This window comes from Triticum aestivum, chromosome 2A (assembly GCF_018294505.1).
Source record: "Triticum aestivum cultivar Chinese Spring chromosome 2A, IWGSC CS RefSeq v2.1, whole genome shotgun sequence".
NCBI lineage: Eukaryota > Viridiplantae > Streptophyta > Magnoliopsida > Poales > Poaceae > Triticum > Triticum aestivum.
Genome location: NC_057797.1, coordinates 232,538,311 through 232,556,847, shown reverse-complemented (window position 1 = coordinate 232,556,847; position 18,537 = coordinate 232,538,311).

The window sequence follows — 18,537 nt, the reverse complement described above, 5'->3', positions numbered from 1 at the left end:
ATAATGGTAGTTTCTTTTTGTGATAAATTGATTTTAATATATTATGACACAATTAAAATGATGTGTGATAAAAACAAGTAAAGTTTAAATGATGAGTAGTACAAGTATGAAATTTTGATGATGTTGATCTGCTTACTTGAGTGGTTTGTTTTGCATGTCAAATAGTTGCATGATCATGGCATATGATGACTCGAGTTAGTTTATTTTCTAGGTAAACCTGATGTTAATCCAACTTGAACATAACGTCGATCGAGTCATGGTGCTACTGAATCGAGTTTTACCCAGTGCGACCACATTTTCCTTCATGGGAAGGTCTTGATTCGGTCCATTGTCATGCCTTTGGTCGGTACCTCCAATGAGGGAAGGCTATGGGCATGCGGTACACTGGCTAGGTAAGTAGACATAACCATGTGTGCCCGTTTGTTGTTATGGTACCTTGTCCCAGTTTGGGACTGTTTTTGCCACGATGGTGGTCGTTGATTCCTTTGGTAGGCACGGGGCAACCCATGACTTAGCCCAGTGGGGAGTTAGTCAGAGTGGCTGGGAGAGTGTCATGGCAATGGGAGGGTTTCGTCAGAATGTCATTGGTCCACCCGAATGGGATGATGAGGCCATGGATTCCGTGATGTGGGTAAAGTGCGCTACCTTTGCAGAGTGTATTTAATCTATCGATAGTCGCGTCCTTGGTTACGGACATAGCTCGTGAGTAAGTCACACCATGGATCAACATTAATAAGTAATCTTGCACACTAAAAGTTTATTGTTGGCACTAGTATGTGATGATATGTGGGATCGTGAGACGACTGTGGTTGGAACCAAAGTGTTGGTTTCATTTGTGATCTAGGTATGATCACCGTTCGGTTACGAGGTAACCCGTCTGGTAAGAGAGTCCGAGTGACTCGGTGCACAAGTGATTTCACCGCATCAGCAGTATGATTTGTATTGCATTCACCTGATTAATTGTCATGATATTGTTTGCCATTATGCTTATGTTTGTTGTGAGCTTGCAAGTACATTCAATGTACTGACCTGGCGTGTCATGCCAGATTTCAGGCAAGTCGTATCGGATCGAAGAGCTTCCCGCGTCTAGATCGTGTCCACATCGGTGTCCCTGTGCTATGGAGCTCCACTTCGTCGTTGTTCCACTGTCGCGTAATTATCATGATCGAGGCCCTCTCATGTTCATTAAATAATGTACATACTATTCAGCCGCACTGTGTGTGCTGCTTGGCCTTGCTACTTGATGTAATATCAGACCTATGTTTCCGCTAGCATCAATAAAGCGGTTGTTTTCCATACCAAGTTGTTGTGTGTTGCCAGAAGACTTGATCTCTGGGCTCGCAGTGCAAAGTAAACCAGTTGCTTTGAGCCGGGGTGCCACATTGACTCATCTCCAATCCCATCTTTATCAAGATTTATATTAGAAAACAAATATTCAATAGGAGTCACATCAATCACTTTAAGATCTTCATCATTATTTTCACAAAAACTGGAAGAACACGCTTTTACAAACCAATCTCGCTTAGCACGCATCCTAGCGGTTCTTTCTTTGCACTCATCCATAGAAATTTTAATATCTTTCAGAGATTAATTAATATCATGCTTGGGTGGTACACATCTATTTTTCAAAGAATCAATCTCAAGAGAAATTCTATCAATGTTCCTAGCCAAATCATCAATCTTTAGCAATTTTTCTTCAACCATAGCATTGAAAAGTTTTGTGAATTAATAAAATATTTAATATTGTTCTCAAGATCAGAGGGCATCTTATTATAATTTCATAAAAAATGTTGGATGAATTACCATAGTTTTTAGAGGAATTACTAGGAAACAGCCTATGGTTGAAATTACCTCTATACACATTATTACCAAAATTGTTCCTACCAACAAAATTCACATCCATAGTCATTATTGTTCTCAATCAAAGTAGATAGAGGAATGTCATTACGATCAATAGAAGCACTCTTACTAGCAAACAATTTCATAAGTTCATCCATCTTTCCACTCAAAATATTAATTTCTTCAATCGCATGCACTTTTTTACTACTGGAAGATCTTTTGGTATGCCATTGAGAGTAATTAGCCATAATATTATCTAGAAGTTTAGTAGCTTCTCCTAATGTGATTTCCATAAAATTACCTTCCGCGTCTGGATCTAAAAGATTCTAGATGCAAAATTCAATCCGGCATAAATTTTCTGTATGATCATCCATAAACTTAAACCATGAGTAGGGCAATTTCTTATCATCAATTTCATTCTCTCCCAAGATTGTGCAACATGTTCATGATCAAGTTGCTTAAAATTCATTATATCATTCCTAAGGGAGATGATCTTATCGGGAGTAAAATACTTGGAAATAAAAGCATCTTTACACTTGTTCCGTGAATCAGTACTATTTTCAGGCAAAGATGAAAACCAAGTTTTAGCATGATCTTGTAGTGAGAACGGAAATAGCATCAATTTAACAATATCATTACCCACATCTTTCGTCTTTTGCACATCACACAACTCAATGGAAGTACTTAGATGGAATGCGGCATCTTTGCTAGGAAGGCTGGAGAATTGATCTTTCATAACAAGATTCAGCAAAGTGGCATTAATTTCGTAAGATTTCGCACTAGTGGCGGGAGCAATCGGAGTACTAATAAAATCATTATTATTAGTATTGGAAAAGTCACACAACTTGGTATTTTCTTGAGACATCGTGACAAAGCAAGCAATCTAGAAAGACAAATGGAAGAAGGGCGAATAAAAAGGCAAATCATTTTGCGTTTTTATGAAATCTTTTTAGAAGTGGGGGGGAGGAAAATAAGGGGAAAATGGCAAATATTGTAATGCAAGAGATGAGAGTTTATGATGGCCACTTGGTAGGCTTGATGTAGATCTCCCCGGCAATGACGCCAGAAATTCTTCCTCCTACTTCTTGAGCTTGCGTTGGTTTTTCCCTTAAAGAGGAAAGGGTGATGCAGCAAAGTAGACATACGTATTTCCCTCAGTTTTGAGAAGCAAGGTATCAATCCAGTAGGAGATACACACAAGTCTCCTATCTATGCACCTGCACAAACAATCAAACACTTGCACCCAACGCGATAAAGGGGTTGTCAATCCCTTCACGGTCACTTGCAAGGATGGGATCTGATATAAAGGGGTTGTCAACGCCGGCTTGCACAGGATTCCATATCATTGTTGTGGTAACTAATATAAGAGCTGCCTCAGACTAATGTTACGTGTACTAGTACGTGTTCTTTTAAGTTTAGCCAACCCTATAGAAAACTAAACTAAGCTCCCATACACGCACTCATCAATATACCACCACCGTCGTTGCGCATGCCGGCGCCCGCCTGCTCCGGCCTACCATTTCTCGCCCATCACCGCCGTGTCGCCACCATCCCTATGCCATCAAGCCGAAGGCTCGCCCGCTCACGTCGTTGTTGGAAATATGCCCTAGAGGCAATAATAAAATAGTTATTATTATATTTCTTTGTTCATGATAATTGTCTGTTGTTCATGCTATAATTGTGTTATCCGGAAATCGTAATACATGTGTGAATACATAGACCACAACACGTCCCTAGTGAGCCTCTAGTTGATTAGCTCGTTGATCAAAAGATAGTCATGGTTTCCTGACTATGGACATTGAATGTCATTGATAACGGGATCACATCATTAGGAGAATGATGTGATGGACAAGACCCAATCCTAAGCATAGCTCAAAGATCATGTAGTTCGTTTGCTATAGCTTTTCCACATGTCAAGTATCATTTCCTTAGACCATGAGATTGTGCAACTCCCGGATACTGTAGGAGTGCTTTGGGTGTGCCAAACGTCACAACGTAACTAGGTGACTATAAAGGTACACTACGGGTATCTCCGAAAGTGTCTGTTGGGTTGGCACGAATCGAGACTGAGATTTGTCACTCCGTATGACGAAGAGGTATCTCTGGGCCCGCTCGGTAATGCATCATCATAATGAGCTCAAAGTGACCAAGTGGTTGATCACGAGATCATGCATTACGGTACGAGTAAAGTGACTTGCTGGCAACGAGATTGAACGAGGTATTGGGATACCGACGATCGAGTCTCGGGCAAGTAACGTACCGATTGACAAAGGGAATTGTATACGGGATTGATTGAATCCTCGACATCATGGTTCATCCGATGAGATCATCAAGGAGCATGTGGGAGCCAACATGGGTATGCAGATCCCGTTGTTGGTTATTGACCGGAGAGTCGTCTTGGTCATGTCTGTGTGTCTCTCGAACCCGTAGGGTCTAGACACTTAAGGTTCGATGACGTTAGGGTTGTTGAGATATTAGTATACGGTAACCCAAAAGTTGTTCGGAGTCCCGGATGAGATCCCGGACGTCACGAGGAGTTCTGTAATGGTCCGGAGGTGAAGATTTATACATAGGAAGTCAAGTTTCGGCCATCGGGAAAGTTTTGGGGGTAATCGGTATTGTACCGGGACCATCGGAAGGGTCCCGGGCGTCCACCGGGTGGGGACACCTATCCCAGAGGGCCCCATGGGCAGAAGTAGGAGGGGAACCAGCCCCTCGTGGGCTCGTGCGCCCCCCCATGGGCCTCCCCCTGCGCCTAGGGTTGGAAACCCTAGGGGTGGGGGCGCCCCACTTGGCTTGGGGGGCACTCCACCCCCCTTGGCCGCCGCCCCCCCTTAGAGATTGCATCTCCTAGGGCCGCCCCCCCTAGGGGTCCTATATATAGTGGGGGGAAGGGAGGGCAGCCACACCCTAGCCCCTGGCGCCTCCCTCTCCCTCCCGTGACACTTCTCCCTCTCCATGAGCTTGGTGAAGCCCTGCCGAGATCACCATTGCTTCCACCACCACGCCGTCGTGCTGCTGGATCTCCATCAACCTCTCCTTCCCCCTTGCTGGATCAAGTTGGAGGAGACGTCTTGTCACACCCTAGCTAGTCATGCATTAGAGTGTTGCATCATGTTTACTCATTCATCAGAAACTTGAAATGGGGATGACAGAACCCCCAGTCCCCTCTGAAACCAACTAGGGTTACTAAAATAATTTTTCAATGAACCTGAAATGCCCTTCTAAAATGCCCATCATTTTTGTCTTGGTTCAGAACCTCTGCCAAAAATGGTGCACATTTTCCTAGGCCATCCTAGGGTTTTTGAATTAAATCATAAATATTTGAATTTGGGCATTTAAAATAATATAAAATATTTAAATGCTCAAATATCTCCAAACTAAAATGTTTCATGTTGGAAATAATCCAACTATGGGCCAGGAATAGTTTGGTGATTTTTGAAGTTGCCTAGGTATTTTATTAAATTCAACAAAGTTGCAGATATATTAAATAAAAACAGAAACAGAAGAAAAAGGGGAAAACTTACCTGGGCTCCTCCCTGTGCGGCCCAGCCAGCTGGCCGGCCCAGCCAGCAACCGACCCATCCCAGCACTGTAGCCCTCTGTCGTCTTCCTCCCCTCGCCCCGAAGCTGCTGCGTGCTCGCGCGCGCACGGCCGCGCGGCCACCTCCTGCTTGCCGACGACCTCCTGGCCGCGTGGACGACGCCCGCAGCCCGTCCCGATCCCCCCTGCTCTCTCTCACTCTCCCCGGCTCTTTCCTTCCTCTCCCTCGCTCTCTCTCTCTCACGGCCGAACACCACCGTCGCCGCCGTTCGCCACAGCAGCCATCTCCGGCCACCCCTCGCTCCCCCGACTAGCTCAGAAGCTCCGCCACAACTCCCTCTTCCTCCCCACCGCTCCATGGGTCCCCGGAAGCCCTGCATCGCCGCCACGTCGCCGTTCCCCTCTTCGGCTCCGATCATCGTCGCCGTCGAATTCGTCGTCTCCGGCACGTCCCCGAGCCCGCTTCGACGCCCACTGCAACCGCGGTGAGCTACGCCATCGTTTCCCCCTCTTCTCCCCCCCGTTCCCTCACCATAGCCTCCTCCCCACCACGGCCGAACCTCCGCCGTCGCCGAGCTCGCCGTCGACGCAGCTCCGGTGACCATTTGGTCACCCCGGCGAGTCCAACGAGTTCGCAAGACCCCGTAGAGCATCCCTAGCGCCTCGCTTCGCTCGACTTCGAGCTCCAACCCCGTTTCCGTGCACGACCGAACCCCGGCGGCCGCAGCCGAGCTCGCCGCCGTCGACTCCGGCCACCCCGACCCCAACGGACTCCGCCAAGAGCTGCGGGTTGTCCTCAGCTCCACCCCGGTGGTCTCCACGGTCCGTTTGGTGGCCGAAATGACCAAAACCACTTCCGCCGCCGCGTCGGGCTCGCCGGCAACTAAACGCCGGCAGCCGACTTTGACTTTGACCACGGGTGGGCCCTGGTTGACTCCCCTGAGTCAATGACAGGTGGGGCCCAGCCCTGTTAATTAAACAGGATTAGTCTTAATCAAATTTTAATTAAAATAATCACCCTGACATGCGGGACCCACTGTCAGGTTTGACCCAGACCTGTTCCGTTGACCTACTGACGTCACACTGACGTCAGGCTGACGCAGTAATTGATTTTCTGGATTTAAATTAAATCAGGAAATTCCAGAATATTAATTAAACTTCAAAAATTCATAACTTTTATTCTGTAACTCCAAATTGGACAAATTATATATGAAAAATGATCAGAAAAATCCAATCTATCCATCTGTACTATTTTCATGCATGATCAAACAAGTTAAATTGATGTTTTAAGCAGAATAAGGAAAAGCACTTAAAGAGGCCATGTTTGAGTTTGAAATTTGAATCCTTGATTCAAATTTGTTCAAACCCCTCTGGTTTTAGTTGCATTAGCCCAACACACTCATATTGCCATGTTTCATGCATGCATCATATTGTTGCACATTGTTTGGTGATGCTTGTGTATCGATGTCCTTTACGACAGGTTCTGTCTCCAAGGAGTACCGTGATTACCCTAACGAAGAATCATATCCGAGCATCGAACCATCAGGCAAGCAACCAACCATTTGATCATATCGATACAATCCCATGTTCTCGCTCCTGCTCTCTTTTACTGCATTAAGACAACGCGATTCAAACTGTTGTGTGCTACGGTAGTTGAACCCATTTCCTCTGCATGACCTGTCATTGCCACAGTAACTAGCTGAAACCCACTAGCATGTGTAGGAGTTGATTGAGCCATATGTATGTGTTGTTCCTACCTTGCTATGCCTGCTATGCTTAGAGTCGTGTCAGGTCTGGTTCATCTGGGTGATGGGCTAGGGTGAAATGATTACGTCGGTAATGAGAGTGGTGTGGTGAACACGATTTGGTAAAGGTATCGATGAGAGGCCATGTAGGAGTACATGGTGGGTTGTTTCATTGAAGCCGACCTTAAGCACTGAGATCTGTATGTGTGATTTAAGATACAGCTACTACCATGCATTGGGCCCTGAAATATGACCCCGCTCGACTTCTTATTCACCCTAGCTCTCTGTCCAGGAGTTGCAAGTAGTTTCTGGTGTTTGTAGCCTACTGGAGGCCGTGGACAGCGCTGACCGTAGGGGTGGGCTGTGATGCGGTAGGTACGTGGCCGGGTGTACCGAATACCCGTTAGGTATCTCGGGAACCCTGTTCACATCGTTCGGGGCCGTATGGGAAACCTCGGCCGGACTCCCTGCGGATGGAACCTGAATAGGCGATAAACCTGGACTAGAGGCTTAAGTGTTTAGGTAGGTTGTGGTCTACACCCACGTCGGCTTTCGCTTGAAGTCTGCCGAGCACATGTCGTGTGCAGACGCTAAGTGGTGGAAACATGTATGAGGAAGTACACCCCAGCAGGGTTAACATGATCTATTCGAATAGCCGCGTCCGCGGTAAAGGACTACTTGGTTGCCTATACAGTTCATAGACAAGTAAATGGAAACTACTAAAAGCCTCAAGATAAGTGTGAGTGCCGAGGATGGCTCTTCCGTAGGAAGACGGAGGTGGATCCTCGGTAGTGTATTGAAGTGGTGAGTAGTGGACTCGTGTGCGCAAAACTATTTCAAGTTGGAGTATCGTAGGATAGTCTAGCCAAGAGTCAAAGCTGGCTTGCTGCAATAACTCCACCAACCCTTCCTGATACTGTGCATGTATGTAGGATCTGATGTAAGTCTTGCTGAGTACCTTTGTACTCATGTTGCTATATTCTACATTTTTACAGAAGACGCTGCAACCCCTTCTGATGGGTTTTATGTAGACGTGGACATCAACGAGTAGGCTAAAAGACCCAGGTGGTGACCCTGAGCTTGTGAAGGACCACGTAGTATAGCTAGGCTTTCCAAGCCTCTTTTATTTTACTAGTTGTCTGTACTCAGACAAGTTACTTCCGCTGTTGGCTTGTATGATTGTATGACTTGTATGTTGGGTCGTGAGACCCGTACCTTTGTGTGTATGTTATGTATGGCTCTCTGAGCCCTAAATAAAGTACTTGTGTCGTAGAGTCATGTTGTGATGCTTCGTTGTATTTGCACATATCGAGCATATTGTGTGTATGATTGAAATGCTTGGTATGTGTGGGATCTGACTATCTAGTTGTTTATCTTTAGTAGCCTCTCTTACCGGGAAATGTCTCCTAGTGTTACCGCTGAGCCATGGTAGCTTGCTACTGCTCTGGAACACTTAGGCTGGCCGGCATGTGTCCTTCTTCGTTCCTGTGTCTGTCCCTTCGGGGAAATGTCACGCATTGAGTACCGGAGCCCTGTTAGCCCGCTACAGCCCGGTTTACCGGAGTCCTGCTAGCCCAGTGCTACAGCCCGGACCCACTTGCTGATGACCGACACGTTCGAAGCTGGGTCATGGATGCCTGTCCCTGTAAGTCTGTGCCACTTTGGGTTTACGACTAGTCATGTCAGCCCGGGCTCTTTATCATATGGATGCTAGCGACACTATCATATACGTGAGCCAAAAGGCGCAAACGGTCCCGGGCAAAGGTAGGGCGACACCCGTGGGAATACCGTGCGTGAGGCCGCAAAGTGATATGAAGTGTTACCGGCTAGATCGATGTGACATCGAGTCGGGGTCCTGACAGCGTTGGCATCAGAGCCGGACTGCCTGTAGGTTCTCCAAGCCAAACTGGTCGATGTTGAGTCTAGAAATTCTTTAGTTATATGTAGGGGAATTGTTTGTGGGTTGGAACGTAAGGCTCTTTTTACTCCTTATATCTTATGACATTCTGATCTGAGTCAGTCCATTCTTCCACCGGGGGTTAAGGAATTAGGATCTATTCTCTCTATCAGGATCACGTGTTACTAATCAGTAGTACCTTATAAGTTTGATGGTTACAAGCCTAGTTCAGTTCTACTACCACATTATGTTGCCAGAATGGTTTCAGAACTTTGATATGATGATGTTGAGTGTGTACGAAATCCTTTGTCAAATGTCTCAAAATCCTTTTTGAGCATTTACAGCTGTTATGCTGCCGAAATTTTGCTAGAAATTCTAATGCCTTTGCATTATGATTATGCTTTCAGATGGCCACTCGCGACCTTAATCAAGTGGTTCGCCTGACTCGATGCCTAGATGTACCCGGCCATACTGCCAAGTTGGTCAGGGTAATGACTGAGGCTGGATACCGCTGGTATCCTGAGTACACGGTCGAAGAGCAATTCCGGGACTTCAATCAAAGCCAGTATCTCTGCACTGTCAGGATATTTCCATCTTATCCTGGATCCACCGAGCCTCTTCACTGTTCCTATGGACTCGGGGTTACTATTGAGATGGCTGTGCAGGACGCCGCCTACTCTATGATGACCATTATGCGAGTCAGATCTGGTTTATTTCGGGACTCTGATTTCCGGTATATGCCAGGATCACTTCCGGGAGCACAAGGATATCTCCAGGCTATTTATGCTGACTCCACTCAGGAGGATTCACGGACTCGCACCACTGCTGAGATGCTCGAGGATAAGGACCGTGAAAATCGGGCCTTGAGGCTAGAGTTTTTCAATACCCGTGCTGACCACTGGGCCACTTTGACTCGGTTCGCACCGGCGGTACAAGCTGGATTCTCAGATATGCGCGATCTCTATCCTGTGAGATCTGCTCTGCCAGACGTGATGGTTTGGCGTGATGTAGGAGGCATCACCCCACCTCGCGGTCCCCGCAGGCCACCGTTTGTTGGTCCAAGGCCTCATCCTAGCCCCTATGGTCCACAAGCTCTGCGAGACCGTCTGTTTCCGGATGATCATGTTGAGCTTCCAGGCTATGGAGGTGACTTCTACGAGGACTACTACGGATCGGTCTGAGTAGTGGTAGTATCACTAGTTCGCACTAGCCGTGTCGTCTATCGTCCTGCGTGACTCGTGGGATATGACCTAGTTGTACTCTTTCCGGAGGTGTAGAAAAATAATGTATAGGAGCTTGGAATGCCTCCGATGAGATGTAATCCTCTTTTCACCGTAATAGTACTTTGTTTGGTCTTGTACTAAACCCTGTATGGTGTGTATGACGATGGAATAAAGAAGCAGTTTCTGTATCTACCATGTCATACGGATGATCATCTTGCATTCCGAGTTATTCCTTACATTATGTATCCTATGTCGGAATTTTATCATTCTGACTAAATCATTGTCTTGTTTACCTAGGATGGTCAACACGCACGCTAACCCTGCTTCCCAAGAGCAGGCCGAAGGCAGTGAAGCCAGGCATGCAAATCTGCCTCGTCCTCCTTCACTAGCCGAGGTTATGATGGAAGCTGAGAGAAACAAGCGGGAGACAAACCGTTTGTTGGAGCGTATTGAACAGAACACAGCACACCATCAGAGGGCTAACGTGGTGTCACTCAGTGATTTTATCAAACTGCATCCACCCACGTTCCACCACTCCGTCGAGCCTCTCGACGCTGATGACTGGCTTCGCAGTATCTCTCACAAGCTGCGTTCCGCGCTGGTAGCGGAGGCTGACAAGGTCACCTTTGCTGCATATCATCTTGAAGGCCCCGCCAGTCTATGGTGGGAGAATTATGGAGCTATGCGCCCAGCGGGCCATGTCACTACTTGGGCTGAGTTCAGCGAGGCTTTCCGTGAACATCACATTCCGGAGGGTCTCATGGACCGTAAACGTGAGGAATTCTGCAATTTCACCCAAGGCCGACTTTCTGTGGATGTCTATAGCAGGGAGTTTGGTAATCTCGCCCGATATGCAACTGAGGAAGTTTCTACTGACGCCAAGAAGCAAGCAAGGTTCCGTAAGGGCCTTAGTCCTGAGCTTCGCCGCGACCTCCGTCTGCATGAGTGCACATCTTTTTCGAAACTTGTCAACAAAGCCATCAGTGCTGAAACTGGTCAGACTGACTATGACGCAACACGCAAGCATGGACGTGACATGGGTTCCTCATCCGGTGCTGGTCCTCAGAAGCGCCGCGTGTGGGTACCCAACACCGCCCTGCCACCCAGATTCACACCGAGGCCATCTTTCCAGGCGCCTCGCCCCGTTCAACAGTCTGCACCGACCAAGCCCTATGGGGGTCCAACCAATAATGTTCCTCCACGTACCAGTTCCGTGAATTGTTTCAAGTGTGGGGAATCTGGTCACTATATGCGTGAGTGTCCCCAGACCAACCCCAATCAATCTGCTAAAGCTGTTGGCCGTGGCAAGCCGACAGGGAAAGTGTTTCATGCTAAACCGGTCACCGCTTCACGTGGCCATGTCAACTGTATCTCTGCCGAAGAAGCTCAAGAGGATCCCAACGTCGTTCTCGGTATGCTTCTTGTTAATTGCCACCCGGCATCTGTTCTTTTCGATACAGGAGCCTCTCATTCTTTTATATCTGAAAACTATGCTCGCTTGCATAACGTCGCATTCGGTGATATGCCAACCTCTATGGTAATTCAAACTCCGGGATCCAAATGGCAAACTTCTAGAGTAAGCCATGGAAATGAAATCCAAGTCGACAGACTTGTTTTCCTCGCATCTTTGATAGCCCTTAAATCTTCAGATATTAATATCATTTTGGGTATGGACTGGATGTCAGCTCATCAAGCCAAAATTGATTGCTTCTCTAGGACTGTTCAACTCACCCATCCTTCGGGAAAGATAGTCAATGTCTTGACCCGAATAGCCAAGCGACAATTATATTCTCTTAACGCCAGCCCTTTACCAGACCTTGAGGACGTTCCGGTAGTCCGTGACTTCCCGGATGTCTTTCCAGAGGAATTGCCAGGTGTTCCACCTGATAGGGATGTTGAGTTTGTAATAGACCTCATCCCCGGAACCGTTCCGATTGCTAGAAGACCTTATAAGATGGCACCCCTAGAACTAGCCGAGCTTAAGAAACAACTCGATGAATCCTTGAAAAAGGGCTTCATCCGCCCTAGTTCATCTCCATGGGCTTGCCCCGTCCTATTCGTTAAGAAGAAGGATGGTGCGGACCGGATGGTTGTAGATTACCGACCTGTCAATTTGGTCACGATCAAGAACAAATATCCACTTCCCAGGATCAACGACCTGTATGATCAGCTCGCTGGATCTTCAGTCTTCTCTAAGATGGATTTGAGGTTGGGCTACCATCAAATCAAAATCAGAAACGGGGACATTCCTAAAACGGCCTTTGTTACTCGTTATGGCCAATACGAGTACACCGTCATGTCTTTCGGTTTAACCAACGCTCCAGCCACCTTTTCTCGGTTAATGAACTCAATTTTCATGGAGTATTTGGATAAATTCGTCGTAGTTTATCTCGATGATATACTCATCTACTCCAAGAACGAGGAAGAACATGCCGAACATCGAAGACTAGTGTTGCAGAAACTTCGAGAGCATCGCCTTTATGCCAAATTTTCTAAATGTGAATTCTGGTTGCCAGAAGTGACCTATCTGGGTCATGTAATATCTGGTAAAGGTATTGCGGTTAACCCTGAGCGAGTTCAAGCCGTCCTTGATTGGACTCCACCCGAATCGGTCAAGCAAGTTCGGAGTTTTCTAGGCTTAGCGAGCTATTGCCGTCGCTTTGTCGAGAACTTCTCCAAAGTTGCTAAACCTCTAACCGAACTCCTCAAGAAAGATAAGAAGTTCGAATGGACTCCACAATGTGAGCACAGTTTTCAGGAACTGAAAAGACGCCTGACCTCTGCTCCCGTACTGGTACCGCCAGACTTCTCCAAGGACTTCGTTATCTACTGCGACGCCTCGCGACAAGGACTAGGTTGCATTCTTATGCAAGATCGACACGTAATTGCTTACGCTTCACGGCAATTGCACCCACATGAGGAGAATTATCCTACTCATGATCTAGAACTTGCAGCCGTAGTCTATGCACTTAAGACCTGGCGACATTACCTCCTCGGTAATCGTTGCGAAATATTCACTGATCACCAAAGTCTGAAGTACATTTTCACCCAGCCGGATTTGAATCTCAGACAGAGACGTTGGGTTGAATTGATCACAGACTTCGACTTAGGAATAACCTATACCCCAGGGAAAGCCAACGTCATGGCTGATGCGCTAAGTCGTAAATCTTATTGTAACAACCTGATGTTACAACAAAGTCAACCGTTTCTCCATGAGGAATTTCGAAAGCTTAACCTTCACATTGTTCCTCAAGGTTTTCTCTCCACCTTGGTGGCAAAACCTACTCTTACGGATCAAATCATCGCTGCCCAAAAGCGAGATAAGGGGATATCTAAAATCAAAGAGAACATTGCTAGCGGAGGTGCTAGTTGTTTCTCCACAAATGATCATGGTGTTGTGTACTTTGAGAATCGTCTAGTGGTTCCCAAGAACCAGCATCTGCGGCAGTTGATCCTTAAGGAGGCCCATGAATCTCCTCTCACTATTCATCCCGGTAGTACTAAGATGTATCAGGACCTACGCCAGAGGTTCTGGTGGACTAGGATGAAGAGAGAAATTGCTCAGTATATTGCAAATTGCGACGTCTGTCGTCGTGTAAAAGCAGAGCATCAACGACCTGCTGGCACCCTTCAACCCTTAGCTATTCCTGAATGGAAATGGGATAAAATTAGTATGGATTTCATTACCGGTTTTCCCAGGACCAAGAGAGGGAATAATGCTATTTTCGTCGTGGTCGATCGTCTTTCCAAAGTAGCTCATTTCCTACCTGTTCGTGAGAGTATAACCGCTAGCCAACTGGCAGATTTATACATCTCCCGGATAGTGTCTCTCCATGGTGTTCCTTTGGAAATCAATTCGGATCGAGGAAGTCTTTTCACCTCTCGATTTTAGCACCGCTTTCCACCCTCAGTCAAGTGGTCAAGTGGAACGCGTCAACCAAATTCTAGAAGACATGCTTCGAGCCTCCGTTATCTCTTTCGGAATGGACTGGGAGAAGTGCCTTCCATTTGCCGAATTCGCTTACAACAACAGCTATCAATCTAGCTTGGGTAAAGCCCCTTTTGAAGTTCTCTATGGACGACGATGTCGAACACCCCTTAACTGGTCAGAGACCGGGGAAAGACAATTCTTTGGCCCGGATATGATTCAGGAAGCAGAAGAACAAGTTCGTATCGTTCGTGAAAAGTTGAAAACAGCCCAATCCCGTCAAAAGAGTCAATATGACCGAAAACATAAGGCTATGACTTTCGAGGTTGACGAGAAGGCTTACCTTCGGGTCACCCCTCTGAAGGGAACCCATCGTTTCGGTATCAAAGGCAAATTGGCTCCTCATTACATTGGACCTTTTCGCATTCTTGCCAAACGAGGAGAAGTTGCCTACCAATTGGAACTACCTCCGCACCTCTCCAGAGTTCACGATGTCTTCCACGTTTCTCAACTCAGACGTTGCTTCTCGGATCCTATCCGTGAAGTGGACCACGAAACGCTTGATCTCCAAGATAATCTTACATATCGAGAGTACCCCATTCGCATCCTCGATCAAACCGAACGTACCACGCGACGTCATAATATCAAGTTTCTCAAGGTTCAATGGTCGCATCACTCTGAAGATGAAGCAACTTGGGAAAGGGAGGATCGTCTTCGACTCGAATATCCCGCCTTCTTCTCGGAGGAACCCAAATCTCGGGACGAGATTCTTTTGAGTGGGGGTGAGTTGTCACACCCTAGCTAGTCATGCATTAGAGTGTTGCATCATGTTTACTCTTTCATCAAAAACTTGAAATGGGGATGACAGAACCCCCAGTCCCCTCTGAAACCAACTAGGGTTACTAAAATAATTTTTCAATGAACCTGAAATGCCCTTCTAAAATGTCCATCATTTTAGCCTTGGTTCAGAACCTCTGATAAAAGTGGTGCACATTTTTCTAGGCCATCCTAGGGTTTTTGAATTAAATCATAACTATTTGAATTTGGGCATTTAAAATAATATAAAATATTTAAATGCTCAAATATCTCCAAACTAAAATGTTTCATGTTGGAAATAATCCAACTATGGACCAGGAGTAGTTTGGTGAATTTTGGAGTTGCCTAGGTATTTTAATTAATTCAACACAGTTGCAGGAGTATTAAATAAAACAGAAAACAGAAAATAAATAGAAGGGGGGAAAAACCTACCTGGGCTCCTCCACTGTGCGGCCCAGCCAGCTGGCTGGCCCAGCCAGCCCAGCCCACCTCCCTCCTCTGTCGTCTTCGTCCAGACAGAGGGAGGGGAGTGTGGCCGGCGCGCGCGCGCGCCACCGCGCCACGCCACCTGCTCGCCTGCTTGCCTGGCCTCCCCTCCTCGCTCGACGCCCTGGACGACGCCATGCCTCTCCCCCTGCTCTCGCTCACTCTCCCCCGTTTCTCCCTCGCTCTCTCTCGCTCTCGGCCGAAGCACACCGTCGCCGCCGTTCGCCGTAGCCACTGTCTCCGGCCGCCCCTCGCTCCCCCGAGTAGCTCAGAAGCTCCGCCACAACTCCCTCTTCCTCCCCACCGCTCCACGAGTCCCCGGAAGCCCTGCATCGCCGCCACGTCGCCGTTCCCCTCTTCGGGCTCCGACCACCGTCGTCGACGAATTCGCCGTCTCCAGCGCGTCCCCGAGCCCGCTTCGACGCCCACTGCAACCGCGGTGAGCTACGCCACCGTTTCCCCCTCTTCTCCCCCTCGTTCCCTCACCGTAGCCTCCTTCCCACCACGGCCGAACCTCCGTCGTCGCCGAGCTCGCCGTCGACGCAGCTCCGGTGACCATTGGGTCACCCCGGCGAGTCCAACGCGTTCACAGAACCCAGTAGAGCATCCCTAGCGCCTCACTTTGCTCGACTTCGAGCTCCAGCACCGTTCCCGTGCACGACCGAACCCCGGCGGCCGCAACCGAGCTCACCGCCGTCAACTCCGGCCACCCCGACCCCAACGGACTCCGCCAAGAGCCGCGGGTCGTCCTCAGCTTCACTCCGGTGATCTCCGCGGTCCATTTGGTGGCCGAAACGACCAAAACCACTATCGCCGCCGCACTGTTGGTCGCCGCCGGCCAGAACTCCGGCGAGCTGACGTGGCCTAGTTAATTAGCCACTAAACCACCACCTACAGACGCTGACAAGTGGGCCCAGGGCTTAGTCAAAGCTAACCAGCCCGGGGTCAACGCGGGATTAGCCCCTGTGACACTGACGTGTGGACCCCACACGTCAGGTTTGACCCGAGCCAGCTCTGTTGACCTGCTGATGTCACTGTGATGTCAGGCTGACGCAGTAATGATATTTCTGGATTTAAATTAAATCAGGAAATTCAGAATATTATTTAAACTTCAAAAATTCATAACTTTTATTCTGTAACTCCAAATTGGACAAATTATATATGAAAAATGATCAGAAAAATCCAATCTATCCATCTGTACTATTTTCATGCATGACCAAACAAGTTAAATTGATGTTTTATTCAGAACAAGGAAAGGCACTTTAAAAGGACATATTTGAATTTGAAATTTGAATCTTTGATTCAAATTTGCTCAAACACTTCTGGCTTTAGTTGCATTAGCCCAACACACTCATATTGACATGTTCCATGCATGCATCATATTGTTGCATATTGTTTGGTAATGTTGTGTATCGGTATCCTTTGCGACAGGATCTGTTCCCGAGGAGTACCGTGATTACCCTAACGAAGAACCGTATCCGTGCAACGAACCATCAGGCAAGCAACCAACCATTTGATCATATCGATACAATCCCATGTTCTCGCTCCTGCTCTCTTTTACTGCATTAAGACAACGCGATTCAAACTGCTGTGTGCTGCGGTAGTTGAACCCATTTCCTCTGCATGACCTGTCATTGCCACAGTAACTAGATGAAACCCACTAGCATGTGTAGGAGTTGATTGAGCCATATGTATGTGTTGTTCCTACCTTGCTATGCCTGCTATGCTTAGAGTCGTGTCAGGTCTGGTTCATCTGGGTGATGGGCTAGAGTGAAATGATTATGTCGGTAATGGGAGTGGTGTGGTGAACACGTTTTGGTAAAGGTATCGATGAGAGGCCATGTAGGAGTACATGGTGGGTTGTTTCATTGAAGCCGACCTTAAGCACTGAGATCTGTATGTGTGATTTAAGATACAGCTACTACCATGCATTGGGCCCTGAAATATGACCCCGCTCGACTTCTTATTCACCCTAGCTCTCTGTCCAGGAGTTGCAAGTAGTTTCTGGTGTTTGTAGCCTACTGGAGGCCGTGGACAGCGCTGACCGTAGGGGTGGGCTGTGATGCGGTAGGTACGTGGCCGGGTGTACCGAATACCCGTTAGGTATCTCGGGAACCCTGTTCACATCGTTCGGGGCCGTATGGGAAACCTCGGCCGGACTCCCTGCGGATGGAACCTGAATAGGCGATAAACCTGGACTAGAGGCTTAAGTGTTTAGGTAGGTTGTGGTCTACACCCACGTCGGCTTTCGCTTGAAGTCTGCCGAGCACATGTCATGTGCAGACGCTAAGTGGTGGAAACATGTATGAAGAAGTACACCCCTGCAGGGTTATCATGATCTATTCGAATAGCCGCGTCCGCGGTAAAGGACTACTTGGTTGCCTATACAGTTCATAGACAAGTAAATGGAAACTACTAAAAGCCTCAAGATAAGTGTGAGTGCCGAGGATGGCTCTTCCGTAGGAAGACGGAGGTGGATCCTCGGTAGTGTATTGAAGTGGTGAGTAGTGGACTCGTGTGCGCAAAACATTTCAAGTTGGAGTATCATAGGATAGCCTAGCCAAGAGTCAAAGCTGGCTTGCTGCAATAACTCCACCAACCATTCTTGATACTATGCATGTATGTAGGATCTGATGTAAGTCTTGCTGAGTACCTTTGCACTCATGTTGCTATAATTTACATTTCTTTACAGAAGACGCTGCAACCCCTTCTGATGGGTTCTATGTAGACGTTGACATCAACGAGTAGGCTAAAGACCCAGGTGGTGACCCTGAGCTTGTGATGGACCACGTAGTATAGTTAGGCTTCCAAGCCTCTTTTATTTTACTAGTTGTCTGTACCCAGACAATGTACTTCCGCTGCTGGCTTGTATGATTGTATGACTTGTATGTTGGGTCGTGAGACCCGTACCTTTGTGAATGTTATGTATGGCTCCCTGAGCCTTAAATAAAGTACTTGTGTCATAGAGTCATGTTGTGATGCTTCGTTGTATTTGCACATATCGAGCATATTGTGTGTATGATTGAAATGCTTGGTATGTGTGGGATCTGACTATCTAG